Below are 14,624 nucleotides of genomic sequence, written 5' to 3' on the forward strand. Positions count from 1 at the left end.
CTGATGCAAGTCAAACGTTCTAGAGCTGGAGTGACAGACGCCAAATGGCAGGGCTGTGCTGGAAGGACTCGGGTGAGAAAACTACAGTTCTGCCTGATACTGGGTGGGAAGAATATGCAGAAACTGACCGCAGATAGCGTCTCTTCTCGCTGTGGTGGGGAGTGACCCTGGGAGGAGAGAGGCATTCCAATAGTCTTCTAGAGCGGCCGTGTTTGTACCCTGAGCGGGCTTTACCATGCCATCCACGTGGATGGGTCAAAGAGTATGTTTTCTCGACTTTGTTGTTGTTAATCCAGTTGTTTTCCGAATTTTGGATGAACTCCGGGAATTGTTAAGCATTTTAGACGTGACTCCAAAGGTTGATCCAGGCTCCTGGGCGATGCTCTTGACAAAGGTCACTTGAAATCAAGTACTTGCCTCTACAGGACTTGAAGAATGGGAATTTAAGGTGTGTGAGTGTGATAAGGCAGATTATGAAGATAAACATGAAAGTCTCATACCCTGGCTGCCTGAGTTTGGAATGAATGTGATTTGTTTATTATCTTTGAAACAAGGTCTCACTGTATATGTAGCCTCCTCTGGCCTCCTTCTTCAGCTCTCCAGCTGAGATTATAGGTATGAATCACCATATCTAAATCAAAAGTTTTTCTCTGTTAATCAAAGTAAAATTGTTCAAGACAGGGAGAGAATGGACAGTATAAAATATTTATTAATTTCATTAAATAAGTAATTAATCAAACTAATTAATAAAGCAGGGTAACGAAAACAAATTGTTTTACTATGTCATTACTGCTTGAAAACAAAATGTGATGCCTTAATTAAAGCAACCGAACTTTCTAAATTATACAATAACAAGTTTCAGTTGCCCAGAGGAAGCCAAGAATGTGAGATATACAAATATAAATGCCCAACTAGAACTGGTCGACTTAAAAAAAAAAAAAAAAAAAAAGGAAAAGAACTATTCCTTCATTATCATAACGTTTTTGTTACTAATACAGCAATGTTTGGCTATAGTTTGGCATTTTAACTTGACTATAAGGCTATTTGCAACGTTGCCATTTTTTTTCTGGATCTCCTCTTCGATTTTCATAAAATCTAAGCTCTGACAGCTAAGGACAGATGAACATGGGAATTTTATGACTCGAAAGTTCTGTGCCCTTCACTTTTTTTTTTTTTGTTTGTTTGTTTTGCTTTGTTTTAGTTATGTATTAACAGTCTATTTGTAGAGTCCAAATGCGGGAGCCAATATGAAATCATTAATGCAAACCACCTGGAGAACAGTCGTTACTTTTGATGTGTGATAGAGAAAGAAGCGTTCTGGCAGTTCTGGCAGCAAATAGGATTTTGCTTCTCCAGTCGCACTGAAGGAATTCTTCATGTTACTTGGCTCCTCAAGGAGGGAGATAGGCACGCTAGGATGTTTATATACTGGAGAATGTGGGGGGAGGGGGACCTGGACTATGGTTGACGTTGATTACTAGGGAGGGACCTGGACACTCTTGTGTTCTCCCTGGTCCTTGGCTCATGGCTGACGCTGTGAGTATTTGTAAACTAGAGACTGGTCTGTTGCCTATCCAAACCTCAAGGGTTCTTATCCTTACCCCTCCCTGCTAGCATTTCTGCACTTAATCCTCCTACTGACCAAAACACTAAATCACAGCTGTTCAGGGTTCACAGAGATTCATTTTCCGAACAGCAGAGAAAATCGTTATTATATGACGCCTCCACTTGGCCTTTCGTTGCAGAATGGAGGGTGGTAGAAAGTCCCCACCTCCCTCTTCACTGTGAAATAGATGAGGTGGCAGGTAAGGGGATTGGAAGCACCTAGTGGGAAGTCCTTCTGCTCATGCTGACTGGGGGCACTGGGATGCTGCTGCCGGGGTGCTCCGGGGCCTGACTTGCCCCAGGCTTCTCTACAGCCAATCAGACTCTGACTGTTTCTACCTAGGCAGAGTTTGGCTTTCACAGGATAAAGTTTTAAGCTTTTTTTTTTTTTAAGGTTATTTCTGTCTCTCCCATGTCTTGATCAGCCAGTCAGTCTGTCTCTGTTTCTGTTTCTATCGCTCTCTTTTCCTCCACCCTCACAATTTAATAGATCCTATTTGTGATACCTTGTTTATGTCATGTACAGAACCTGTCATTTGCCTCTCTTTGCCTTAAAATCCCTTAAGGACCCTCTCTGTCATTTTAAAGGACATGCAGCCTTATGTAAACAAAATACAGAACTGCCACTAGGAAGAGGCCATGAAGTTGTGAAAAGTGACAGAATGGATTGTCTTAATTTCATTGTTTCTATTTATACCCCACTCTGTCACAATCCCTAAGAGGTCTCTTACCTATGGCCCCAGCCCTCCAGGCTCATTGCCTTCTTTCTTAAGAGTAGATTGTATCACTAAGGGTTCACTGAATGGGAACTTGAGGATGATGATAATTGATTGATGGGGCGCATACCCTGGCTGGCTGATGTCTTTCTCACATCCCTCCCTGGTATTCATAGTCCAAGCATAGCTCCCCATGTGCTGCCTGCTTATCTCCCTCGCACTTGGTAACTGGACATCTTGGCATCAAAGTGCATTTCATTCCCCCAAAGCCAGTTGCCTCATAACTGTTTCACACAAGGCTTCTTAACCTCATGTTAAGATAGGATACTGATAAAGCCTGTGGTTCACTTCTCAGAACATTTACAAATGTGTATATAAAATAATACAGAAGTGCTAAGGAAGCCAATTATAATGGACCATATCTACAGACATTTTCAAACCACAAAATATTAATATAGTAACTTAATAGAAACTAATTACATGACCATTTTAAAATATAGGGGCTTAGGTATATTATTTTTTAAAGACTCCAGTATACAGACCTCCTAGCTAGATTAAGAGCTAACCTGTGTGCTGTAATGGTCTTTGGCTTATCTTTTTGTCACTAACCAGTATAAATAGAAAGAACAAACAAAAGAACTAAGAAGCAATGGCTAGTGCTAGGTCACCAGCATAGAGCCTGGAACTTTACTGTTTGGTTACTGAATAACTACAATGCACAGAGGTTCACAGTAGTTGGCCACTGAGGTCACAGGAACATCCCTGGACAGAAAAAAATGCCAATTATGTGTGATCCAGAGTGAGCTCAGATGCATATAACTGCAGAGTAAGAGTGGGTGTAGTTATATTGCCATACATACAAAAGTGCAGTGTGACATGGAAATGCATAGGTTTTGTAGTAACAAAGTCCCAGGGACAAATAATAAATTTATAGGAGGGGAAGACAGCCCATCTACATTCACGATTGTGGAAAATGTTAAACAGAGCTTAAGAAATTCAACGTACAATTTTTTTTATTCCTGCCCAACTTCCTGAATCCTTTGACTCTATCCACAGACTGTAAACTCAAAATTCTCTGTTTGATGCTTACTGTGGATTTCAAATGTTGCCAGTAGCTTTACTGTGTAGTAGCTCTTGACCCCATAAGGTTATCAAGGGCTGTAGCTCCAACGAAGGGCACTCATAAATATTAACTCTTATTTATAATGCCAGATTCTCAGAGTGAGCTGGCTATAGTGTGATGTATACTTGACAAAATTCTAGAAAAGAGTTAAGATAAAGAAAATAGACTAACGAATGCAGACTCTGAGGAACCTATAAATTAAAAGGAAATTAGTCCTAGTTGTAAAAGTAATCCAATAAAGTGAAATAAACACACAGTATAAAAACACATAGACTGGGGAAAAGCAATGCAATGTCTCTATTAGAGACATGATATCTTGCTATCAAAGGAGGAGTGGAATCTAAGTGTCTCAAATGTTGAGACACGAGGCAGGGTGCTATTTCCTCAGCTAAGCACCTAAGGAAGAAAAGAGGTTAATTGACATGAAGCAGGAAAATTTAGACAAGTTTTAATTTAGATGAGCTTCAGTTGACATAAAACAAACGATGTCAGTATATTCATTGGTGTGAATCCCGGGGGTGTCTTTTTGTATGTTTACTATCTTATGTCTTTTGGGAAATAGATTTCTGCATTTCAATGACTGGGTCTGTAATAAGCCAGCAACATAAGTGTCTGGCCTGCTTCGCAGTGTACTTCTTCTCAAGGATTCTGGCCCCATTCCAATGAAGGGCAACCACAAACATTGACTCTGTGAACTGCTTTGTGCTCCCTTGGTTCACAGCAAAAAGCAAGTAAGGGCACATGGAATGCCTTTTAACCAGGAGTGAGGTATGCCTCAAAATATGCAGTAAACAAAGACAGTCCTACTCTAGACTTTTAAAGAGAGACAACCATTATTGGGTGCCTCGTGACCTACTGTGATGTGAGCGTACAGCCGTTGAATTTACTATTTTTGATAAAGAGAGGCTTTGATGGGGGAAAATGTTAAAAGGGGACTGAGGTTGCAGCTGTTCTCCAGACTGGCTGAGTTAAGACTGTAGCTCTTCAAAGCTCATGTGAACTCAGAGACTGAAGCAGCAAGCTCAGGACCTACACACGTCTGCACCAGATCCTCTCTGTACACATCACGGCTTTCAGCTTAGTGTTTTGATGGAAACCCTCACTGTGTGGATGAGCGGGTCTCTGATTCTTGTGTCTCCTCTTTTCCTTCTATCACTTTGCCTTCACCCAACTTCATTGTGGTGGCTTTCATTTCCTCTTTTTACATTTTATTTTGTCGTGTTTGGTTGTTAGCTCTTAGAACGCCTGCTCTTCCCCAATGGGTGACAGAAAAGTCTGGATGAAGAGGAGCTGGGAAGGAACTTGGTGGGGGTGGGGGTGGGGGAGGAGAGGGAGGGGAAACAGTAGTCAGGATATACTGTATGAGGAAAGAATCTATTTTTAATAAAAGGGGGAAATTTAGAAAACAGATTGTGGCTCTCGCACTCGGTAACTTTGGACAAAACTGTCTGTTCCTTGCCATCACAAAAAGAGGAGGAACAATACCTGCATGGAGATATGCAGTTAGGAGTCAAACAAGCTACAAATGGACATGCTTAAAAGGGCCTTTTGGCATACCGAGAACGGTCAGTCTCGCTTTTGGTGTTATCACCCCAACTGTCTTTTCTTTGCGCCGTATTTCCTGAGGAGCGTCACCCTAGTAGCACAGTTACTATAAATCTGCCTGCAGCTTTGGAGCAGAAGTAGCTGAACCAATCCAAACACCAACCAAACAAAAAACAGTAAAAATTTTAGTGGCAAATGAGCTTATTCCCGTACCTCTGCGGAGCAACAATGACAGACCTAAAGGAAGTATTTTTTTTTTAACAGACCTTTATGAATTCCCAAAGGAAGTGAGCAGAATAACCATTTCTGTACACTGGTGAGGAACTCAGCCTTGCATGCGGGTTGGTCATACTAGATAGGCAATCTCTGGACATCTTCCAGGTCGAGCCGGAACTTACTTTGAACACTGCTATATGGATGAAGCCAAACATGTAAACGAGCAGCAGTGCCAGCATGCTTATGGTTCTGTGCATGAGGCTCAGCTCTGGCGTGGGGAAAGCGTGCTAAATGTCAAGGCTGGAGCTTGAAAGGGGTTGTCCTGCCCGTGTCCCTCTGTAACTCTCCTATTTACTGAAAGTGGTAGCCATGAGTAGCAGCCTCCCTCGCCAAAGGTCTCTGTAATCAGAATAACTAGATGTCTACAGTCAGCACTTTGGTAGGAAGGATGTATGTATTGATTAAGGAGCTGAAGCTGGGCTAGGTAGCAAAAACTGGGTTTAAAGGAAACTTTCCATAGAAACTCCCTGCTCCGGAGGAATGATTTGGGTGGAGATTGAGGTTAAATATAAATGTTGTTCAATTTCTGGTTCAGCCACTTACTTACTTTTAAGGTAGTCTGTCATTTTTGGGGTGGGGGGGAACCACCCACAGAGTAGTCCTGTGTCACAGCGAAGGCCTGTATTGATTGAGCCCCTCAGCGTTCTTCCCTGTGAGTCGACAAGAAGCACAAATATTGTCAAGTGTTTGCCTGTAATTACTGAAGAAGATGTAATCAGAGTAAAAGCCAGAGTTATTCCTGCCCCATCATAATCAAACCCATGATGGTGGTATTACAGTTGCTCTTCTCAGCTGAAGACTAGGCACCAAACTCTTATGGCTCTGAATCGAAGGTAGGGGCTGCCAACAGGAGGCCGGCAATCATTTGCAGGCATTGCGAGGCTGCCAACTAAGAGCCAGGGTCTGTACTAAAAGGTCTAGAGATATTTTCTCATCTCATGTTCAAAATCATGTTGAGAAGTAAATACTCCTCTTGTTTTAATCTCATTTAAATTGAAGGATTTTGGAAATTATGTTAGAAAAGCATTCATGAGTTTCACAGACAAAATCCAAGAGCCTCCAAACCTGTCAATTATTTTCAATTTACTTTACAATGATTTATTATCAACATTGTCCTGGACACTAAATGACAAACAAAAGATAGACAGGATCCTTGCTGTCCTGCCATAGTTATGATATCTCAGTGCTACCTGTAGAATTACAGAGCTCACCTTAGGTTAAATAAAGTAAGTCCCATTTTACTAAGGGAGAATTGCAGATTAATTACAAGCTATTGGAGATGAATGAAGCTCATCCACAGACAAGATATTTAACCTGCCATCCTAGGAGATATGGGAGAAGGCACATTCGTATTTTTTTTAATGTTGTTCATTTAATCACTTTATAGCCTGATCCCCTCCCTTCTCTTCTCCCAGTCCCAACTTCACAGTGCCCCCAGTCCTCCCTCTCCTCAGAGAAGGGGAGTAGCCTAAGGGGTACAAACCCACCCTGGCATCTGAAGTCACAGCAGGACAAAGCGCATCTTCTCCCACTGAGGCCAGACAAGGCAGCCTAGGTAGGGTAAAGGGATGCAAAGGCAGGGAAGAGAGCCAGAGACAGCCCCTGCTCCCATTATTAGGGGACTCACATGATGACCAAGCCGCACATCCGTTACATATATGTAGGGGATCTAGGTCTGGCCCATACACGCTCTTTGGTTGGTGGTTCAGTCTCTCTGAGGCCCCATGAACCCAAGTTAGTTTATTCTGTAGGTCTTCCTATGGTGTCCTTGATACCTCTGAACCCCTCAATCCTTCCTCCCACTCTTCCACAAAACTCCCTGAGCTTGACCTATTGTTTGACTGTGGGTCTCTGCATCTGTCTCCATCAGCTGCTGGATGAAGCCTCTCAGAAGACAGTTATGCTAGGCTCCTGTCTGCAAGAGAGAGCTGTGGGGAAGAGGGGGTGGGGAGGGTAATGAGAGAAGATTGTGAGAAGATTGCATCAGGTGTGAGAAGATTACGGTAGACTGTGGAGAGGTGGGAGGGGAAGGACCAGGAAAGAGAACAGAAATTGGTGAGGGAACATCTCTGGGACAGGGCAGGCCCCTCAGAGGCTATGGGAGTGACCCTAAGTGAGATCTTTAACAGAGGGGGACATGGACCCTGAACTGGCCACCTCCTATGGCCAGGTGGGACTTCCAGTGGAGGGAAATCGACACCAACCCATCCATAAAACCTTGGACCCAAAATTCACCTTGCTACAGACGGTGTAGGGATAAAGATGGAGCAGAGAGTAAGGAAATGGCAAACCAATGACTGGCCCAACGTGAGACCCACACTGTGGGAGAGAAAGCACATTTGTATGGGGCAGCATCACCGAGGTGTGCAGGTAGCTTTGAAAAACATGCTCGACCCTGCTGCATTCACAGTGTGAGCTGCACCGGGGAGACTGCATACTAGGAGAAAAAGTGTAGGCAGGAAGGTCCGGAGCCGTGTTCTTCAATGCTTGGTCCTGGAAACCAGCCTGGGACAACCAAAAACTGAAAAAGGACAGACATAAGGGCACATAAGCTGGGTGAACCTGGAAAGTCGGCATGTCTATTTTACACATATGAATGGCGGGGGTGGTTTTAATAGATAAGGCTGAGCATGGGGCAGAGTTGTGGCACATGGATGAATGTGGAGGCAGGCATAGCAAATTTCAGTACTGAAATGCTGTGCCGGGGAGCAACCACAAGCTAAAGTAACCCCAGAGTGGAAGCTGTGGTTGATAGTTCCTACACACACACTTAAGATTTGCAATTGGACCAGAAGAAGGCTTTGCCTCCTGTAGGTCTGAGGCATTGGAGTCCTTTATAACGGTGCTTTTTACCAACAATACACACTCAGTAAGGACTCCATTCACTCCTTTCACACTCACTCACTATGTCCTCCACTCTTCACAGCCCAGCATAGATATAAAGGCTGAATAACTTCAGTTTAAGCTGCTCTACACATCCCTCTTGGGACAGATTCCTTCCTGAACAGAGACTAGGCTATGGAAATGAATAAATAAAAGAAACTCTCTGGCTCCTCCACAGAACTGAGAGAAATCCTCTCTGTGATACAAGTCAGGCCTGGGAGTATATCTCATTAATAACTGGCATTTCTTTATAGGAACAAAACAACAAACAAACAAAAAACTTACTTCCAAAGTGCTAGGTCATATTTTTAATCATGGTCATTTTTTTTTTAATGAGATGTTGACCTCTTTCAAAGTTAAGCAAATAAAATGTAAAATACATCACTATCTAAAACAGGATGCACTTGGGTGATTTAGAAATCAGAATGAACTAAAGTTAGAAGTTGTGCTTTTAATATTTCAATTTACAAGCATGATTATGCTCAGACTTCAGCACACATGAGCTACAGGACTGAAATGGCTTGTCCTGAGTAATTTGGGACCCCACTGAATTTCTCAAGGGTCCAAACTGGAAATCAAGACTTTTTTTTTGTACGATAATAACATCAAAGTTGTGTTTCTGATTTGAATTTTTAAGAGAAAACAACGCTAAATGTATTATATTTAAAATGTAGCATTATGATCATTTCATTTAATGCTTTCTAATTGCGGTGTTTGCTTCTTGCTTCTGTAGTTGGCAACTTTACAAAATCTAAAATCACTGAAGAAGAGTCTAAGGGAGGGGTTATCTACACTGGGTTGTCCTGTAGGGATTGTCTTAATTAGTTAACCTATGCAGAAGCTCTGTGCCACCATGAATAGCACCATTCCCTAGGCAGAGGAAGCAAGTGAACATGTATCTATTCTTTTCTCTTTGTTGATGGTTGTGGATGTGATTTGATTAGCTGTTTGTAGTCCCTGCCTCAAATTTACTACAATTATTGATTTTAGTAGTTTATCATTATCATCTACTCTATGCAGGTATCTAATGTATCAATGCAAAAATTACCAAACCATATAGGATTTTTTTGTGTGTTTTTTAATTAATTACAGTTTATTTACTTTGTATCCCAGCTGTAGCCCCCCCCATATAGGAATTTTTACTTTCACTGGTTTTCCCAATTAATTAAGACATATCAGGATGTTGAAAAGATGTTCAAGTATTGTGTCTTACTTTATATTAGAGGCAATTTTACTACTGTATTTCAAGCAATGTTATTAATTATTATTTCTTACCTATTACTTGGTGGAGATGGTAAAAGATGCAAATAAAAGAAAATAATACCCACTCCTAGTAAGCTATTGGCTATTAATGGAGCCTGGGGGGTGAGGATCATTGTCTTCACCCACTGGGGATCCTGCCAGGATCAGATGGGTTGGTCCATACCCATGATCATGTTCATGGCCCTTTTAATAAACACTAAGTCACCAACTTACCAAAAATGTATAAACATGAGAAAGAAAATTTGTAGGGAAGTCGAAGAATTGTCAGGGGTGAGAGAGAAATAAAAGAGGGTGGAATAAGAGTAATCAGAATATTTTACATATGTGTATGAAGTTGCCAAAGAATAAACTTAATTTAAAAAAAAAAGAAGAAAGTAGCAGATTTTAAGTCTGAATATTTCATGTTCAAGTAACCGGTATAAAAACAAGGTAAAGGATATTGATAATACAGTATGCCGTCCACCAGATAAACATTACATTATCAATTTCCTGTTACCTAGTACTGATAGTGCACCTGGTCATAGACACAAGAGCAGACAACAGAAGTGATACCGAAATAAATTAAAGATCGTCTCTGGGTTCCATTAACTATTCTACTTGACAGAGAAAAGCGATCTATATAGAAAATAAGCTCCGAAGCATGACTTAACAGCTGGAGGAAGGTGCTTGCTAAGCCTGGCCCTGTCTTCTTCACCTTCACTCGCCTACTCACTTCCTTCGTTCATCCTTTCCTCCTTTCCCCATGCCTTTCTCCTCTTGAGAGTCCTCCTCCCTGGCCCTCCCTCTCCTTTTTGCATGAGGAAATTAACCATTAGTCCAGCTGCCTTAAAAAAGAAAAAAAAAAAAAAAAAAGAGGGAAAAGGGAAGGCACAGCAAGATGGTGACCAAGATGGTGGATCCCACTAGCTGAAGCCTGCTGAGCTAAGAATGTCTTGCTCATGGTTTAGAGACCAAGGCTATAAAACGAGATCTTATCGGTAGGCTCTAGGAATCTCTTGAAGAGCATGCTGAAGAGGAAGCACATGAAGCATATATACTGGGAGATGAAACTGAGGAAGAAGAAGCAAAGCCTGTAGAATTGCCTGTTAAAGAGGGAGAGCCTCTTGAAAAAAACTGTTGATGTGACATCAGAACAGAAGGTGGTAAGAATTACATCTGGAATACCTCAGGCTGAAAGAATGCAGAAGCAGGATGAATGATTCAATGGACCTGTGAGCTTGGTGAGTAAGAAGGCTGCTCAGGCAGCTAGATTTTGTTGGAATTTCTTCAGTTCCAACAAAAGGTCTCTCATCTGACACCAAGCTTATAGTTAACCTGGATAAACTAAAGGAAGAAACAAAGAGATTTGGTTTGAATGGCTCTTCCATCTCTAGAAAGTCTGAGGATAATGAGAAGCTGAAGAAAAGGAAGGAGAGATTTGGGGTTGTGACAAGTTCAGCTGTAACTGAAACCACAGAAGTGTCTAGGCAAAGAAGAGCACGGTGTTTGGGGATTGCATAATGAAAAGTTCATGCTTTCTGCCTCATAGTAGTTTCTATTTCATAATTCTTCTACACACACTCATGCACACACACACACACACACACACACACACACGTACTTGAACAGACCCACCCCTGCATGAGCACTCATGTGTCTCACAGTAAGGAAGGGTATAGCTTAGAAACACTCCAGGAGCTGTTTAATTTAACTGTTGCGCAGCATTTATGGTTGTTGTGGGGGTTGTTTTTTAAATATTTTGCTTATTAATAAAAAAATGAAAGAAAACAAAAATAATATACAAACTATTTAACTACTTGTATTTTGTCAGGGCCATGCTCCTTCTGTATGATTATGAATTGTATTTATAACTGAAAACTTCCTTCACACTCAAACCTTTAACATCACCGTGATACCTTTTCCACTATTTTCTGTGAAAACAGAAACCACAAAATGATTGCAGAAAAGCCTCTGTAAGAAAATGGCAGTAGTAGTGTGGGGGAGGATGTCTGTGTTTGTGTGTATGTGTGAGTGTGTGTAATAAAATAAACTCAGAAGTGCAGGAGTATGATAAACACAGGCATTGCAAACTACCTTGTGTTTCATAGCAACATTTGTATGCTTAGTCAGTAAATGATTGGACACTCTTCAACATTTCGTGAAATTCTCCCATTAGGTACTCAACTGACTGTTCAGAATGTTCCCTCCACTGAGTATATACCAATCGTGTGTACAATCACATATGTTATTTATGGTATATATATATACACACCATGCTTGAAGGTGTATATGTATGTATGTCTCTCTGGGCATCTGGTACCCTGTGGTTTTTACTCTTGTATGACGTGGGGTGCAATCGCGCTTGCCAATTTTGAAGCAGTCGTTGACCCAAACCTTACATTCAATGTGAAACAAATGTGTTTCCACATGTGTCATGAAGGTTTGACAGTGAAAGCCAGAAAACAGAGGAGAAGAGCAGTTCCTAATTTTACAATAAAAATAATCATAGTGCTGGACTCAGTTTAGGGACAGAGGGTCAGTGTTCATACTCTGTAGCAAGAATCTCCACCCATCCATCCATCAATCCTTTCCATCAAGAGAAACAATAAGAATGAGATTGAAGAGGCTGGGAAGACATTCAATTGATCACGCACTAACCAGCAAAGCGTTAAGGACTTGAGTTTTATCCCCAGCACCTATTTTTTTTTTTTAAAGCTAAATGTGCAGGTGAACCCTTGTAATCCCAACACTGAGGAGACAGAACAATCTATAGCACTTTCCAGCTAGCCTAACCTAGATCCCAGGGAGAGATCCTATCTGAAAAAAAAAAAAAAAAAGTGAATGATTTCTGAGAAATGATACAGAGGTTGACCTCTGGCCTCTACACCTGAGGCCATGTGTACGTGCACATGTCCACACACACACACACACACACACACACACACACACACATACCCGCAGGCAAGCACACACACACACAAAGCACAAAGGGGGATTAGAAACTTCTAAACAATAAAAATCACAAAATACAGTGAAAGCATTGAATATTATTGTTTGGTAAGTCTTAGCTGGTGAGCCCAGAACATCCTGGTTCCGCATTGGTCCTTTTCTCTTCAGGCAACTTCTTATCAACATGGAGCATCTAAGAAATCACATATACACATATGCAAACACCCCCCAGGCATCATATGACATCAAGGAATTTCTCTTTATAAAGACTGAAGGGTCTTGATTTACAGGATGCCGGTGTAAAAAGTCACGACACAGCAGCTGGCCGTTGACAACCTGTAGTCAGGGAAACAGCACATTTTATGGTGTCTAGACTTTGTTTTATCTTGTAAGTTTTTGGTGACATATTTAGCTTTTTGCAGACAACTCTCAAATTACTGAATCAGCAGTCGGTATGGCTGAGTTTATCATGACCCCTCATCTTTAATCTGGTCTTGAATAGCAGGATGTTGTAGGTCTGGGTTGAAGTGCGACCTCTGAATGTTTTTCATTCATGCCTGATTACTATATCCTACAGGTCTAGACAGCGTTGTTGGTTTCCCACCAACACAAACATCTGGCGTGCGCACACACACACACACACACACACACACACACACACACACAGCTCTACTAGATGAGTAAGACCGTTTCTAACCACCTATATGATATTTAGAAATAAAACCCTTTTAGATGAAACCCATCTCAGGTCCTAAAGAATATCATCAATCACATTGTTTTCCACCATGATAAGATTGTCTTTGGACCACAGTTTTTCACTAAGAAAACAAGTTTGTCATGCCATTTCAGGCTCCAAGAAATGTCTTTCATTTGTGCCCTTACAAGAAACTACAGTTTCACTTGGTGAGTTCCAGCCAAGAGAACTTACTGACACTGACTTGTGTGTCCAACATGCACACATCGACTCCTGTGTACCTCATGTTGGACCAAGCGAAAGAATGACGGGTATGGAGAAGGGCAGTGAGATCCAACGCACGGCAATGCGGGCTTTAGTTATCCGACCTTTACAGCCATTGTATCAGAGCTCTGCAGAGGTGTTCAGTTTTTTTAATGCATACGAACGTGTGAGTTTGGATGTGTTTGGTGGGTATACACGTGTAAATGACACCTGTGTGTGTGGGAAGGCAGGAGGATGGCATGTGTCCTGCTCTATCAGTCTTCCACCTTACTCCTTTTAGATGGTTGTCCTACTGAACCTGGTGCTCAGCTGGTGACCCCAGCTAGGTGTTACTGGCACATATAACCACTATCAGCTTTTTACACGGTTGCTAGGATCCAAACTTGGGTCCTCATGTTTGTCCAACAAGTACCCTTAACCATTAAGGCATCTCCCCAGCCAACACTGGGCCCAAATTCTTCAGAGTATTGTATCACTGGGTCAGAGAGGCTTAGTCCCATTCCCTTATGCTAGAACTGCTGGTCATATCCATATACAAAACATACCCACAGCCATGAGCAACAGATTGGAGACTGGGGCTAGGTAATAAGAGCACTCTAAAGTATGTGACTTATGAATGTCATCCATGTGTAAAAGGCAGACACATCAATGTCATGAGAATACCATGGGAATTTATACTGGGAATATTAGAAATCGATTAAATGCACATTTGATAATTAATACAGTTTGTATATAACATGTTTCTTTCCTTCTTATTTTCTTTTCCTTAAGGAAAAGTTTCCCCCAGCTCTTAAGTGATTGTTTTTTAATAAAATCATGGCTTAGAACTCAAGAATTTGTTTTCTTCCAGAGCTTTTTCTCACAGCATAATAATTGCACAACTGAAGATAAACATAGGGGGGTAAACTCCAGAAAAATCATGTCAAAGCACTGCCTGAACGCCCTTTGCACCATTTAAGACATTAACAGAAGACCCTGACGAGCTACTCCACACATACCACAAGGATTATCCAGCACAAGCTCAGAGGCTGGGAAATGAGGAAAGAATAAATATTTTATTTTTAAAAATGAAAAAAAAAAGACAGAAAGGAGGAGTGGAGTGAAGCCTGCTGTCTGCCTTCTTAGAGACTGTGACAAATAGATCAAAACTGGACACCCACCTTCACAGACACCACCACACACATTCCGAACTCCCATTCTTGTGATGCCAGTTCACAGAAAAATGTTTTCATTTCAGTGACCCCGAGTGTGACTCCCATGCTGCTGCCTATACTGTTCTCAGAGTGACCCTCCACAGCCTTCCTCCTTCATTAATCCCAGCACTACC

The 14,624-nt window shown here is 41.6% G+C and overlaps 1 protein-coding gene and 1 pseudogene across 2 annotated transcripts in view; both read left to right on the top strand.

The window, feature by feature from the left end:
• Dlc1 (DLC1 Rho GTPase activating protein) overlaps positions 1-14,624 on the top strand; it is a 384,088-nt gene that overhangs the window by 222,198 nt on the left and 147,266 nt on the right. The gene's annotated exons all lie outside the window — the stretch shown is intronic.
• Positions 45-10,934, top strand: LOC129666406 (SAP domain-containing ribonucleoprotein-like; annotated as a pseudogene).

Source organism: Psammomys obesus, unplaced genomic scaffold (genome assembly GCF_907164565.1).
Source record: "Psammomys obesus unplaced genomic scaffold, mPsaObe1.curated_primary_1811, whole genome shotgun sequence".
In the NCBI taxonomy this organism is placed as follows: Eukaryota; Metazoa; Chordata; class Mammalia; order Rodentia; family Muridae; genus Psammomys; species Psammomys obesus.